This window comes from Callospermophilus lateralis, chromosome 10 (genome assembly GCF_048772815.1).
Source record: "Callospermophilus lateralis isolate mCalLat2 chromosome 10, mCalLat2.hap1, whole genome shotgun sequence".
Lineage (NCBI taxonomy): Eukaryota > Metazoa > Chordata > Mammalia > Rodentia > Sciuridae > Callospermophilus > Callospermophilus lateralis.
In genome coordinates, this window is record NC_135314.1 from 124,127,950 (window position 1) to 124,143,103 (window position 15,154).

At 40.1% G+C, this 15,154-nt stretch overlaps 1 long non-coding RNA gene across 1 annotated transcript; it reads left to right on the top strand.

Annotated features, from left to right (window-relative positions):
• Window positions 1–1,028: 1,028 nt before the first annotated feature.
• Window positions 1,029–7,831, top strand: LOC143408986 (uncharacterized). Its single transcript, XR_013092535.2, has 4 exons — window positions 1,029–1,094; window positions 5,170–5,559; window positions 7,371–7,613; window positions 7,748–7,831. It is a non-coding gene; the product is annotated as an uncharacterized LOC143408986 (long non-coding RNA).
• The last annotated feature ends 7,323 nt before the right edge of the window (window positions 7,832–15,154 follow it).

Below are 15,154 nucleotides of genomic sequence, written 5' to 3' on the forward strand. Positions count from 1 at the left end.
CTGGGCCCAAGGCACCCATTCTCCCTGTGCCTCAGTGTACCTCTTCTACCCAGTGCTCCCTCACTCTCTTTACCCCTTTGAGTAGTTGCTTTCTGTGACCCCTCAATCCCTAGCCTGAAACTGGGCTGAATATACTGCATTAGGCTCAGATTTTTGTCTTCTATTATTGATCCCCTTCGGGACTCATCATTTCCCCTATCTCTGGAAATTTTTTGCCCTACATTCCTATTCCTTTTTACAGTCTCTTAGCAACCATTTTCTTAACCCTTGCTGAATACAAATCCTGATAGTTATCTTCTTGCAAGATTCTGGATCTCAACTCTGAAGAACCATGGCTCACAGTGGGGAAGGAAGAAGAAACGGTAACCACCATCTGAAGAGCAAGGCTAGGTATTCATGGCCATAGCTTCCTGCAGAGTTGATTGAAAGGTTAGTATTTGAAGGTACATTTTGGTGAGAATATTGGATATAAGGGACTTTTTTATAGTTTGACATTAATATGTGTTTCTACATTATGATAAAAGAAGAAAAGTGATAAAGGGTGACTGCATAGTTAAGTTGAAAAGGAGACAATCTTGGAAGACACTATGATGATTCTTCAAAAAGACAAGGCATAAGGACATTGTTGAAAGGAGAAACATTTGTTGGATATTGAAGTTTTGAATTGTTCCTGGATAGGACCTTCTAAATTCCACTGGCCCAATACTGCTCAAAATTTAAATGAGAGGTGATTTTGGCTGTAGCCAATTGAAGCTGAATTTACCTATAGGCATCTCATGGGGTTTTGTTCAGACTTATTAGTTATTAAATATTACCAGAGCCTGGTATAAAGTCTTAAGACTATCTAGATAATGTCAACATTAGTAATAATGTTATTTTATTAGTATTTATTTATTTATATTTTTGGTAACTGGGGATTGAACTCAGGAGTGCTTTTACCACTGAGCTATCCTTTTTTATATTTTATTTTAAGACAGGGTCTCACTAAGTTGCTTTGGACCTTGCTAAATTGCTTAGGACTTGGCTAAGTTGCTGAGGTTGGTGTTGAACTTGAAATCCTTTAGCCTCAGCCTCCTGAGTCACTGGGATTACAGGTATGCACCACCGCTCCGGTTTATTACTATTTTTAATAAAGAACATAGTCAATCATTTTTAGTGTTTCATTTGTAGATAAACTTGCATATTCTCAGCTGTTTCCATCTTTGAATGGATCAATAAATGTAGTAAAATGGAGCTTAGTGGGTGGCACATAGGGTCTAAGTAGTTGAGACAATGAAGGCAGATGGTGGATTAGGATCAAATAGAAGGACCCATAGATTAGCACTCCCAATGAGGTCAAAGAGCAGTTGTTTTTGTTTTCTTTAAAAGCGAGAACTGGCAAATGAACTGGTGATGGTTTTAGTGAAATATTAGAGTTTTCAAGTTGGCAGAGTTGAAATAGTTCTGGGTTTGTGATCACATTCAGGGTGCAGCCACAGGAAAGGCTGGTGAAGTAGAGGGAGGTGGGGGCTACCAATAACTTTGGCCAACATTAGCCACAAGAAAGAGTAGAAGAATAAGATTTTGGATATGATAATGTGGAGCCAGAAGAGTAAATATGCCCTTTTCCCTAAATAACCCTAGGATGTAGAATCTGTCTGGACCTCTAGCAAAAGGGATTTCTTAGCCCATATGGAGGGTGTGCCAAGTAGTGTCTTAGGCTAGGTGCTGCCCATGGTCAGGTCAGCAATGAGAGGCCTCTGCCCAGCAGTGTGGCTGCAAAATTATTTTATGTTCAGCATGAGCCGGCCTCAGGTAAGAAGGGTGGAATTGTTAGACCTGAATTAAAAGAAAGAGAATTATATATGTTCCCAGCAGTGCATCTGTACAGTGCATCTATGCATGGCTTCTGATGAATTATCCAAACATTTCTTTATGTTCATGACATGTCCTCATCCCTTGGTGTCCTCTTGGAAGTATTGGGCTTCTGGCTATAAATTCCTCAGGGTTGGGAGAGATAAGAATTCAGATCCTATCCTCACTAACTAAACCAGTTTGACTGGGTGACCATAAAACAAAGCTGCTCCCTAAAGTCTTCAACATGAAGGCAGTGGGTCTTCCTGGCACCTCTTCCCATTGCCAGGGTGACCCTACCTCACCCAACCCAATACAGGGCAGGAGGCCAACCACTGAGGATTTAGATATAAAGCCAAGAACTTGGTCCAAGAGGCGGGGCGGCGGGGGGGGGGAACCAAACCACTATAAACTCAAGTTTTGTGGAAACTGTGTTAAATCAATTCAGGAAAAGAACTAAGACAATGCAAGTGCTGAATCAGCGAGTGACTGATCTAATCTTTATGTAACTCAGAACTCAGCTAGGCTCAACCTGCCTCATAGAGAATGCTAAGATTGGCTTGAGACCCATGGGGTGGGGGTGGGAGGATGGAAATACAATGCCCTCTCAGATTTTTGCAAAACTGCCTGAGTGACAGTTTTCCTAGTGACCCCTGCTCTGATTCCTGACTTTGGCTAAGTTCTCTATCTGAGGACCTAATTGTGGAAACTAGCTTCTTCTGCTTGGTTTCCTTCTCAAGCACTCACAGCAGTAGTATATTGTAGAGCTTTGCTGGTGGGATCTACAGATCAGCACTAGATGGTGAATAAAGACCCTCTTAGTCATTTCTGCCAACTTCCAGACTCCACACTCCCACCATGATGCCTAACTTTCTCCTTGCTTCTCTTCCTCATCTACTTCCTCTTTACTTCACTTTCTCCACTTCATCCCCCACTTTTTGGTGGTGCTGGGGAATCAAACTCAGGTCCCTGCACATGCTAGGCAAGTACTCTACCACTGAGCCACACCCCCAACTTTTCCCCTACTTTTTTGTTTTTTTTTTAAAGCAATGAAATTTAGCTGCTTCTTTGTTAACTCTTCTCTGCCGACCCCAGTCCCAGAGCTTGCCCTCCTCTTCCACCTAACTTTCCAAGACATTTTCCTAAATAGGGGTAGTTTCTTTCCTAAAGCAAATTCTACAGTCAATTGGGTAGAAGATTTTCCTTACCTGTTTTCATTGCCTCCTGTGAAAAACAGCTGGTTTCTGGGGTGTTCCATGGGGCTTAATCTGCAGGTACATTTTAAGTGGTTCCTAATATAGTGGGCAGAGGAGGTAGATGGAATTATGTAGATAATTTGGGGTCAGTCCTGGAATAGGATATTGATTTTCTGAACCCAGTGGTTGGGTCTTATACGTTTCCCAATGTGGGCCCCTGAGTTGACTCCAGTCATGAAAACTTTCCAGATCACTTGTATGCTTATGCTTAGAAATTGTGGAAAATGCATCGGCTTGTGCTTTGTTCATGCTCTTTCAAGTAACAGCAAGTCTTTCCCCGGCTCTTTCTTTGAACTTCTGGCTCGAAGATATCTTCCTCCCTTCCCACTCGGTGGAGGACAGACACAAAATCTCTCTTTGTTTAGTACCTGAAAACTCATAAAAGAGTTTTTTTTTTTTTCTTCACCTAATTAGAAGGAAGTATTTTTCCATACACTTCATTTTCTTTTTGGAATTTGCTAGCTGAAGCCTAGTAGTTTAGTTTACACGCAAGGTTTGTTCATTAATTAACAGCCTTCAGGCCAGGTTGCCCTTATCAGGACTTAATATCTAACTCAGCATTGGCTAAACCAGAAAGAGTTACTGGTTCTCTTGTGTTGGGAAAGGGTCTCCAAGGTGGTGTAATAGCTCTTTTCTGGAAGCTGTGGAGAAGATTGAGACCTTCCAAGGAGTATAACCTGAGACATTTGGGCATTTTTAATGGACATCCAAGGATGACCACCACTTTGCCAGTTTCTTTCAATGATTAAGTAAGACCCATGACTTGGGACAAAGAAGAGCCAACAGAGTTTTTTACTTCACTCATTTCAACTTTACTTTGTACTCAAGAAAACATGAGGTAATTACCAACTGTATCCTAACTAGTTTCTCCCTTCTTTGCTATGGTAGGTAGAGTTTTGGTCTCAGGACTTTTGCCCCCTGGTGATATTCCTGTGGTTTACATTATGTTAATTGGCAAGAAAGAATTTGCAAATGTAATTAAGGTTATTAATCAATTGACCTTAAAATGGATTCTCTGAGTGGGTCCAATGTAATTACAGAAGCCCTTAAAGCAGAACTTTCTCCCAGCTGAGGACATGAGAGAAATTCCAAGTACAAGAAGGATGTGAGGCACTGTGGTTGGATCTGAGATAAAGGGGCCACATGTAAGGACCAAAGAGAGGCCTATAATAGCAAGGAACTGATTCTGCCAACAACCTGGGTGAACTTGGAAGTGGATTCTTTCCCAGAGCCTCCAGAAAGGAGCACGGCCCCGCCAACACCTTGAATTGGGCCTCGTGAGACTCCAAGCAGAGAACCCAGTAGAATCACACTATGCTCAGACTTCTGACCTACAGAAACTGCGACATAAGAAATATATGTTGGCTTAGCTTTCTAGAGTATATGATCATTGGCTGTAATAATAAAATATGATTGCGTGAGGTTTCTGCCTTTTGTTTGAAAAAGAATGAGCAGTGGAGACCTCCTTTCTTGGTAGGGGCTGACAGGCAAGCATCTTCATGGTTCTGTGGACACACTTGGTCACTGTGCTCCCAGGGGCAAGGGGGCTCAGCTTCCCGTTTTATAATCTTTCTGTGCAGTCCAATGTAGAAGCCACTGGCTGCATGTGACTTGAAATTAAATAAAACTGAAAATCCAATTTCTCAATTGTGTTAGGTACATTTTAGGTGTTCAATATTTATGTGTGACTAATGGCTACTCTGAGTTAGAAGGCATAGGTATAGAGTATACAGGTATGTATGTAGGTAAATATATATTTATCCTATATTGTAGAAAGTTCTATTGGAAAGCTCTGTTTTTGATGATGATGAGTGATGACATCCAGTTGCAACTGTTCTTTTTTCTCATTTGGGGCACTGAGAGGTCGGATTCCTCTACTCACTAGTAGAACCATTACAAAGCAGAAAACATGCAAATTCTCCTGACTATAGCAAGAAATATGATTTTTAAAAAACTTTCATGTCTCCTTTCTTCTCTTATCACTTATGTAATTTATCTCCTGAGGTTAGAAAGCCCTAGGCAGAGCATTCTGGGAATACCAGTGACAGGGTATAAGGTCTTTCTTTTTTTTTTTTTCCAGATGGAGGAAGATTTACTGCATGGTAATGGCCAAGAAGTACCCTGGCCAAGACTGCAAGATTTCCCAAGGGTTTCCTGCTATAGCAAGACAAAGATACCTGCTGGGGCAGGCCAGTAAGGTCACCCCCTGAAGCAAACAGACTAAGGCTATTAGACTTGCCACAGTATGCCCAAAGGGGACACTAGCTAGAAGAGGAAAATGAGGCTTATACTCGTGGCAGACTGAAACATCCAGTTTCAGGATCAAACTTCTGCCTTGGGTTCTAACATGGAGAAATGAGACTTATGACTTCCTGGCAGAACTCAATTGTAATTGGTGGACAGGGATTAAAGCGTACAGGTGATGCATTTGAAGAGAGAACTGCAGGCCCAAGTAAAGAGCCCAGAAGATGTGAGTTTGAATCCTGCATCCATATTGCTGTCATTCTGTGTTAGTTACTGAAACTTTGTGAGTTGTGCGGTTTGTTATCTATGATGCAGATAAAATAATTGGAGGATAAAACAACCCCAATTTCTTGGGGATTGCTGTAGAGTTGTAAGGAGTAAAGGAGAGAATTACACAGACTGTCTGACATGCAGGAAGCATGTCAGGGAACAGTAGCTCATATTATACCTGTGTCAGTTCAGGTTGCATCAGAAAAGGCCATCTAATCCCATCCCTGGTCAGTCACTAGTGTAGTTTTGTCTCCATGATCACCTCAATCACCACTCCTATGGTCATGACCTCAACCCTGATGTTTCAATAATTGTATTGCCCCCCACCCAAACTCCCTACATCACTCTTCAAACATCTCACTTTCTCATTTCTACCCAAAATGTTCCTCTGAACACCTAATTTCTTATAATTGTCCTATCCCACCAAGACTTCCCATCTAGCATCTCATTGAGCAAAATAAAAGCAACCAAAAAAAAGACTCTTACCAGCATATACACCTCTCTCCTGGCCTTAGTGTTCACTGTCTGTCTTTCCTCCTGCTGAGATGGGCAAATTGTGCTTCTATCTAATGTCAGCCTCACTACCTCTATCCTGCATCCAGTGGCCCCCTTTCCTCTTCTAGAACTTTATTCCTGCATTTGTCCTCTCCTGCACCATTGATTTTTCCTTTTTTACTGGATGATTTCCATGGCACCAAATACAGTATTTCTCATATTTAAAATATTCTTCTTAGACTCCTGGCCTCCTTCAACTACTCCCTCTTTTCTCAGCTCCCCTTTAAGGTATCTTTCTTTGGTGTTTTCTTATCTTATGAAATTCTCAGGGTTTAATCTTTAGAACTTTGTTCTGCTACACTCGCCCCCAGGAATCACGTGCAGTCCCATGACATTAAACACCTTCTATACGCCAACGGTCTTATATGCCCTGCCAGCACCTCTCCTCTGAACTACAGGTCCTTATTTCCAGCTGCCCATTCAACATCTCCACCTGGATGGACACTAGGTATCTCAAGTGTGTCCAAAAATAAAATGTTGATTTTCAGTCCCTAACACCAAAATTTTCCCTTCTATGGATGTTTATAGTTCAATAAAAGGAATTCTATTCTTCATTTGCTTATACTAAAAATCTTGTCTTTTCCTTGAACCCTCTGTTTCTCTTACACACCTCATCTAGTCAATCAGAAAGCAAAGGGAGAGTGAGAATCCTGAAAAGTTAAAAGTAATAGTCCTGAGACACCAAAGAATATTCCCTTTTAGTGACAATTACTATATAACCTATATGTATTCACACTATATTCAACAAATATGCATACTATTTTTTATATACAACAAAATATTTTATTTACAACACCAGGTGGTGTTGTAGGTGATGGGGATATAGCAACGAATAAAACCAGGTAAAATTTCATGGAGCTTAAATTCTGCTATGGGAAAAAAGAAAACTTGCCAGATGGTTAGAGAAAAGTACATCAGAAATGACAGGAAGTGATGGAAGAATGCTGTCTTGGGTGGTTATGGAAGATTCTGAGATAGATGACAGTTAAGCATAGGCATTTAAACATTAAACACAGGGAGCTGTGCAGATATATGGGAATAAATGATTAAAATGCATGAGACAAAAGCATGCTTGAAGTGTCCCAGCAATAGGCCAAAAACCTCTGGAGGAGTAAGTATGGTGGGTATGGTGGGAACGAGGTCAGAGAGAGACTGGGTGAGGCCAGAGAGATGTTGCAGCCAGAGATGGATTTTTTTTTTCCCCCCTAACAGGTAGGAAGTCAATGGAGGATTTGGAGCAGAGGCACATCCTAGTCTGACTTGCATTTCAGAAGGATCTGGCTGCAGAATGCACAGTGGGGAGTCAGGACTGGAAACAGGGTGACTGGTTTGAAGCCTGTTCCATCCCTCTAAGTGTGAGAAGATCTTGCTTGAGTTAGTTACTGTGTAGGTGACAAAAAGTACTGGAGTCAGAATTCTTTTGAAGTTTGACTTCACAGATTTGCTGAGCACATGGTAGGTACACAATTTATATTTGTTGCGTGAATGGATACACAGCAAGGAATGTCCTGGGGCAAGGCAGGACATTTCCCTGACCTAATGGAAATTCCCACCTGTTCCCTTTGCTCTCTTTCTTTGTTTGCTTGTAGCTGTTGGATGACAAATACTGTTCCGTGTACCTTGACTCTGGGAGGGGTGTCTTCAAGATTGAACATGAGGACATTCCTACCTAAAAAGGTTTATGATTATAATTTAGTAAGTTGGGATTCTGGATGATTTGCAATTCACTTATCTAATTTCCCTCAGTCTGACCATCTCTGTGCTGATAAAGCTCCACATGAAAAAATTGAAGCCAAAATGCAACATGATGGTTCCAGTTTCTTTTTATACTGTTGGATCCCTCTGAGCTATTATTAGGGCTTATTTTTGAGAAGTTTCTCTCACTTCAGCAATATAGACTTCTGTTACTCTTCAGATTTCTATTGTAAAATTTCCAATATGAGGAATGAATATAATTGGCCAAGAAACCGGTTTTCAAATTCGTATTTTTGGGGTGCTGGGGATTGAACCCAGGGCATTTTACCACTGAACTGCATCCCCAGACTTATTTTATTTTTAATTTTGATACAGGATCTCACTAGGTTGCCCAGGCTAGTCTCAAACTTACTATCTTTTGAGGGAATCCAGTTCTGATTGTCGGATTCACAGAGTTCTTAACTTCCCGTTTTCTTCAGTTCCATGAATAGCAATAATGCCTGCCTAGGCTAGGTCTAGGGTGGGGTAAGTGAGGTGTCAAGAGCTCAAAGTTTAAGGAAGTACTCACTTGCAGGGCCCTGCAGGTACAAGGTCAGCACCTGAAAAAAGAATGCTTCCTTAAATGTTCTGCTCTGGGTGCCCAGCCAGCCTCACCCAGTCCTGGCCCTAGGAATAAATGATTAAAATGCATGAGACAAAAGCATGCTAGGAGTGTCTCAGGAATAGGTCAAAAATCTCTGGAGGAGTGATTAAGGTGGGAATGGTGGGAAATGAGGTCAGAGGGAGACTGGGTGAGGTCTGAGAGGCTTTGTAGCCAGAGATGGATTTCTTTCTTTTTTTTTTTTTTTTTTTCTAACAGGTAGGAAGTCAATGGAGGATTTGGAGCAGAGGCACATCCTAGTCTGTCTTGCATTTCAGAAGGATCTGGCTGGAGAATGCACAGTAGAGAATCAGGACTGGAAACAGGGTGACTGACTGGTTTGAAGCCTGTTCCATCCCTCTAAGTATGAGAAGATCTTGCTTGAGATCTTCTACAAAGAAACATTTTTCTTCATTAACCAGGCAGTTGTAGTATCAAGAGCAGGAGAGTTCCCTACTGTTTAGACTGTGCAATAGTAAGCTGCTTTCAGAGAAAGCAAGACATGGATGAGGATCCTTTTTCTCCAAAACTCTGCCAATTTAGAAATTGAAACTGGTGGGAAAATGGAAATGAATATTATGGAGTTTTGTTTCAGAATCAACTCAACAAGCCACTGACACTTCATTTGTTGAGGGCTACCTGGATCTAGGATTTATAACATGTCTTCCATGTTTGCAATTCCTTAGATACAGCATTCTAAAAAGTTTCCATTCTCTACTTAATCCTCTTTTGTACCTTCTTTAAAAATGTTACGAAAATTAACAGAGTAAGACAGAGTAAGGATTGCAGTGTAAATGCTTTGGACAATCAGGTAACAGCTTTTTTTTTTTTTTTTAAAGGTTGGGTTAACAATTTCCATTTTCAAAATGAGCCCAAATTGACTGAGTGATTCTAAATTAGCTCTTTAGTTTTTACCTTACATTGCTGATAATGCCACTATTAATTTCAATTATTTAGAGGCAACATTAATATGTGTGAAAAAAGAACAGTGATAAAGACAGAAAGGAATAAATTACTTGCTGCAGGACAGAATGACATTTTGACTGGCACAGAGATTTTTTTTCCTCTCACACACTTTGTGCTTTGACATTTCACTTGGCACAAACATTTCACAAATTCTTGACCTAATCTGATGTACTGTTGTTTAGCAATTGCTGACATGACATGTTTTAACCTCAAGCTTGCTGGATTCCAAATGTTACCTCTTCCTGTCAATCAGGGTTGGGTGACCTCCAAAAAGCAGTCCAAGCAAAAATCTATGTACCTAAGAGGTTAAATGCATTTGCCCCAAATGGAGAAGAGGCAGTTTGAAGTAGGAGTTGGGGGAAGGGCAGGAAGAATGGTGTCATTTAGGAAAATTATGGGGTGAAAAAAATGTAGGAGGCAGATCCTTAGGGAACCCTGAGATCTGGAGAGAGACATCAGTCCCAAACATAGAGCCTAGAAATAAACCTAACAATACATACATAGGGTATATAACAACGACAACAATAACAAAAATATTCAACTTAGGAGTAGAAGAAATTTCAGATAACAGAGAAATACATTATCTTCCTCAAAGGGAAGAATGTGTTATATAAAAATGTTGCTCCTTCTCAAATTATGGCTATAACTTGACCATCTCCCTTCTCACTACCTGTTGGTATGGAAGAGGTCACATTCATATTAATATCTATGCTTTGCTGGTTTATTAGGTCATCTGTCTTTTGCATCCCAAGGCTTTATTAAAAAATAAGCCAACTCACATTGCTTAGCTCTGATCACATTTTTAGGGCTCTGTCAATTAGACATGCTTTAAATTTGCAAGTAGAAAAACAACTTTTAGTCCATGGTTGGTGAACTCCATTGTGCAGAACATCATGGCAGAAGGGTTTGGCAGAGGAAAGCTGCTTAGCTCATGACAGAGGGGGAAGGGGGAGAGAGAGAGAGAGAGAGAGAGAGAGAGAGAGAGAGAGAGAGAGCGAGCATAAGGAGTCAGGAACAAAATATATAGTCCCCAAGGCATGACCCCAGTGACCCACTTTCTCTAGCCATGCCCCACCTGCCTACATTTACCACCAAATAAACAATTCAAATGATTATACTGTCAAATGGATTAGTTGACTGATTAGGTTACAGCTTTCGTATCTAATCTTTCACCTTCTGTATTAACACAGGAGCTTTTGGGGATACCTCATATTCACACTGTTACAGTTACTATTCCTATATATTATTATTATTCTCATTTTGTTAATGAGGAAATTAAGAAGATTAAGTGGGATGAATTGAAATCCAAATCCAGGTGTTTTTGATGATAAAAAACCAGAGTATGTACTTTTTCTATAATACCCTGCCACCAACAAAATCCTGAGAGAGGATTACTTTTCAACAGAATCAGAAATAACTAGAGGAGCGAGACAGGAGAGGATGATCCGAGACAATGGTATAAAGGAAAGGAGGGGTATAAACTAGAAAGAAAAGATGAAAGTGAAAATTATCTACAATACATAGTCCAAATTGGATCTAGGATCATTGGGAATAGACAGGGAGGAAAGATGGACTCCCCAACTCATGTTGCCTGAGATATGGACTAAATTTTTGACCATACATAGTCAAGGCACTGTAGGGAGGGAAGTGCACAGAACTTTTATATAGAATATATCTTCTTTGATCCCCTCAGATCACTTACTAACTACATGTCAAAATGAGGATAAAATAGAATCCTTGAGTAATCCAAACTTGGCCTATATCAGATTGCAATTTTCTCTCCTCCAAAGGTACCAAGGTTGGGACTCTTCTGTTAAGTGCTCTGATTCTTGCCAGACTGTGCTCCCAGACACTGAAGGGACAATCCTAGAACAAATTTAAACATGAAGATAGATAAGAGAAATTTGTTTGTTGACAACAAGTACCTGGCAAGCATAATTTTACTCTGGTTGCATCTACCTATAGATTCCACTGATTAAATACTATGTGCTGTTTTCCTGGCTTAATGTAGCAAGAGACTTACGATTGCCCCAGTAATCCCAAGTATAGCATGTTTTTATAGGTGCAATGTATTTAAATATTTATATTGACAAATATAAAATTAGATTTAAAAAAATTATGCTTACCACTGGTGATTTCTATCAGTGCTATTCATATGGCTGAATTCCACAGCAGAATAGGACCATTTAAAACTAATGTTGCTCAATTTATAGCTGGCTTTTCAAAATCTTAACTTTAATTACTTACTTGCTCGACACAATTACAGCTGTAAATAAAAATTGATTAAACTTGAGCATGAAAAGTTCAATTTATGAAAGGTTATCAACAAAAAATTTGGCAAAGTTCTGTCTTTTTTAAAAACATTTTTATTAGTTGTTCATGGATCTTTATTTTATTTATTTATTTATATGTGGTGTTGAGAATTGAATCCAGTTCCTCGCACATGCTAGACAAGCGCTCTACCACTGAGCCACAACTCCAGCCCCAAAGTTCTACTTCTAAGTGCAGATTAGGTGTCACATGGAAATAGACGTACTATGGTTTGCAAAGAAATTCTTAATAAAGTAATATGGTAGTAAAACACCAGTTTATCAAACTGATCAATAAAACTAAAGATTATCATAATAGTTTTTTACTAAGTAAAAATGACAGATATCAGAATTTATATTACTTATTCTCTTTAATAAGACCAAGAATACTTGATTAAAAATGGCCAATAGTCTTTTCCTAGTTTCATTTATTTGCAAATTATTTTATAATCACTCTGAGCTATTGCTTTGATGTTTGTAGAAGCTATAATTTTGCTGGTACATTGAAATTAATTTAGAAACAATTTGATATTCTATTTTTTTAGCAACAATAAAGCAACAAGCAGACAAAACTAATCCCAGTGCATTGGCATGAACATATTTAAAGAGTACATGAAGGTGGAAAAAAACCATTCTTGCCTCAGATGGTTCTTAAATATTCATAATTTCATATTTATATGTGAGAACTACACACATATCAAAGTAGTCCCTGGTACAAAGTAGGTGCTTAGGAAGTGTTAGTTAAATAAATAATTAATACATCTTTCCAAATACAGATAAGTATATATCACCACATTATAGATACAATTTCTAAAAGTTATTGAATTTTAAACAGTATAAAAGTCTATTCCAATGATGTGTGGCCCATTTCCTGGAGGGCATAGGGTGCAAAGTCCCTCAGACAAATGTTACCTCATATCTGTTTTGCACAGCATGGCAATTTTAACTACCTTTCCCTGATCTTTTTCAATTTCTGCACCTGTGAACTTAAACTCAAATATTATTAGAAAGGTTCCATCCTTCCCCTAGGGAAGCCACACTTTCCACATCTTATTTTGAAAGAATCTCTGTTGGATTTGTTGCACTTGTATAATTTTATCTGGCTTTTTGAAACTTCTTATAAAAAATTCTTTCCTTATGGGCCCCCAGACCAGAAAGAACACAATATACCAGATTTTGCTTTCATTAGTCTATTTTACTGCTTAATAACAGTTTTACTGAGTCATAACATTTTGGTTTTCTACATTCATTTAAAGTCTCTCCCACATCCACGTAATTTTGTCTCATGTCTTATTCTGAATGTTTAGTGAATGTCCAATCAATCCAATTGCATGCTTGTGTTATTAGAGTTAAAAAGGACTTCCTACACTAGCCGCATTGGCCTAACAGGTATTCTTATTTAGGGACTAAGAAGGTACCAATTATGATTTAGATATGAAGTGTCTTCCAAAAACTCATTTATGAGACAATGCAAGAATTTTTAGAGGTGAATTAATTAGATTATGAAGTATAACCTAATGGGTGGATTAATCCACTGATATGGATTAACTGGGTGGTAACTGTAGGCAGGTTGGGTGTGACTGGAGGAGATAGGTCATTGGGGATGTGCCTTTGGAGTTTTTATTTAGTCCCTGGTGAGCAGAACTCTCTCTGCTTCCTGATTGCCCTGTCCTGAGCTGCTTTCCTCCTCCTCCCATACTCTTCTGCCATTATGTTCTGCCTCAGGCCCAGAGCAATGGAGTTGGGCGTCTATAGACTAAGACCTCTGAAACCATGAGCTCCAAATAAACTTTTCCTTTTCTAAAATTGTTCTTGTCAGATGTTTGGGTCACAGCAGTTAAAAAACCTGATTAAAATCGTACCAGTCCTGCAGGGACTGTCCTTGGGGATGGCCAGGAATCCGTGAGCAAAATAGGCTCTATAGGGGCTGGGGCAGGGATGAGGTACAATGAGCAGGGCCTAAAGTATCAAGGAGTCAGCCATGCACAGCATACACCAATTGCTCAGGTAGAATTTACATACCATCTTGTGTTTTGGGGGTGGTCCTTGGAAGGTATCACATTGTGGAGTACTTGGCTTCTGCATCTAGATTCCCCTCCATCCTTTTTTTCTTCTCTGTTCCTGAGAGATTTACCAAAGTAAGTGCCAGAAAATGCAAGTACAATTTTGCTCTCCCCAGATACAGGAATTGGGGTTGTCTAACTAGTGCATCCTTTCCCCCATTACCCGTTTCCAACAGACATGCTTTTAAGTAGGCATCCATCTCACCTTCATCTCTCATCCACAGTGTACTGCTTTAAGGGAAACCAACCCTTCTTCACTTCCAGGGCTGGTGCTGATTGATCGGATGGGATGACAGTTTCCTTTGTTGAGGACTAGGTAATGAATGGGTATGTGACCCAATCTGAACCAGAGATTCAGATTGGAGGAAGTGTGCTGGGACTTCTAGGGAGGAACTTCAATTTCTAGGAGAGCTCCAGGCAGCTTCTGACTTTCTCCTCCTACGATGTCCTAACTAATATAACTAAGAGTAATGATGCAGTCCCCAAATGCAAGCTTTACACATCCATATTTTTTAATCCACACTTTTGGGAAGGCAGCCTTTGGTCCTCCCTCTACTTCCCTTCCCTCCATGAAGAGGGACTTTAAAAATGTCGTGGTAGGCAGGAAGCAAAAAGAAAGAATCCTCCGAGGAAACTGGTGATGGGGAGGAGCAGGTGAAGGAGAGGACTCTCTCCCTGGGGTCCAGGAAGGACAGCTTCCTACACCTGCCAGCAGCATCCCACACTTGTCAACTGTCCAGGAGGGAGGGCAGCCGAGGCTGGTATTGACTGGGAAGAGCAAGGCTGGTCCTGCCCAGTGACAAAGAGGTGAGTCACTGAGATTGGTGACCACTCCCTTCTGGGGAAACTTGTGGTCTGATGCAGGCAGCAGGGTGAGACAAGCAGGATGTGGTCCCCGACCACCACGACATATCAATGGTTGATCAATACTCACCCTATAAGTTTACATATGAAGGAGTGAGCACTAGAGACTACGGAACTCTGAAGAATATTTTTATTGGCTTTACAGATGAAACACAGAAGGCTAAGAGTAGAGATGGGCAGAGGCCATAAACATGTCACACTCTATTTTAAAGGCTGCCACTTGTGAAGAATAATGAGGAATGAAAATTGAAGTATTGGCTATCCCTAGTGTTAACTAGCAGGCTTTATTTTTCTAGATTGTAGCTTTTGATACCAGTGCTCCTGGCAGAGATTACTGCACTAAATCTGGGAAGACCTGTTTGTCAGGAAACACCTACCTAATTGAGAGATTCCACCCCAAATGTGAAGGGGCGGGGAGAAATTGGTCTAATGAAACAGTGAAGTCAGGAATAAAAAGGA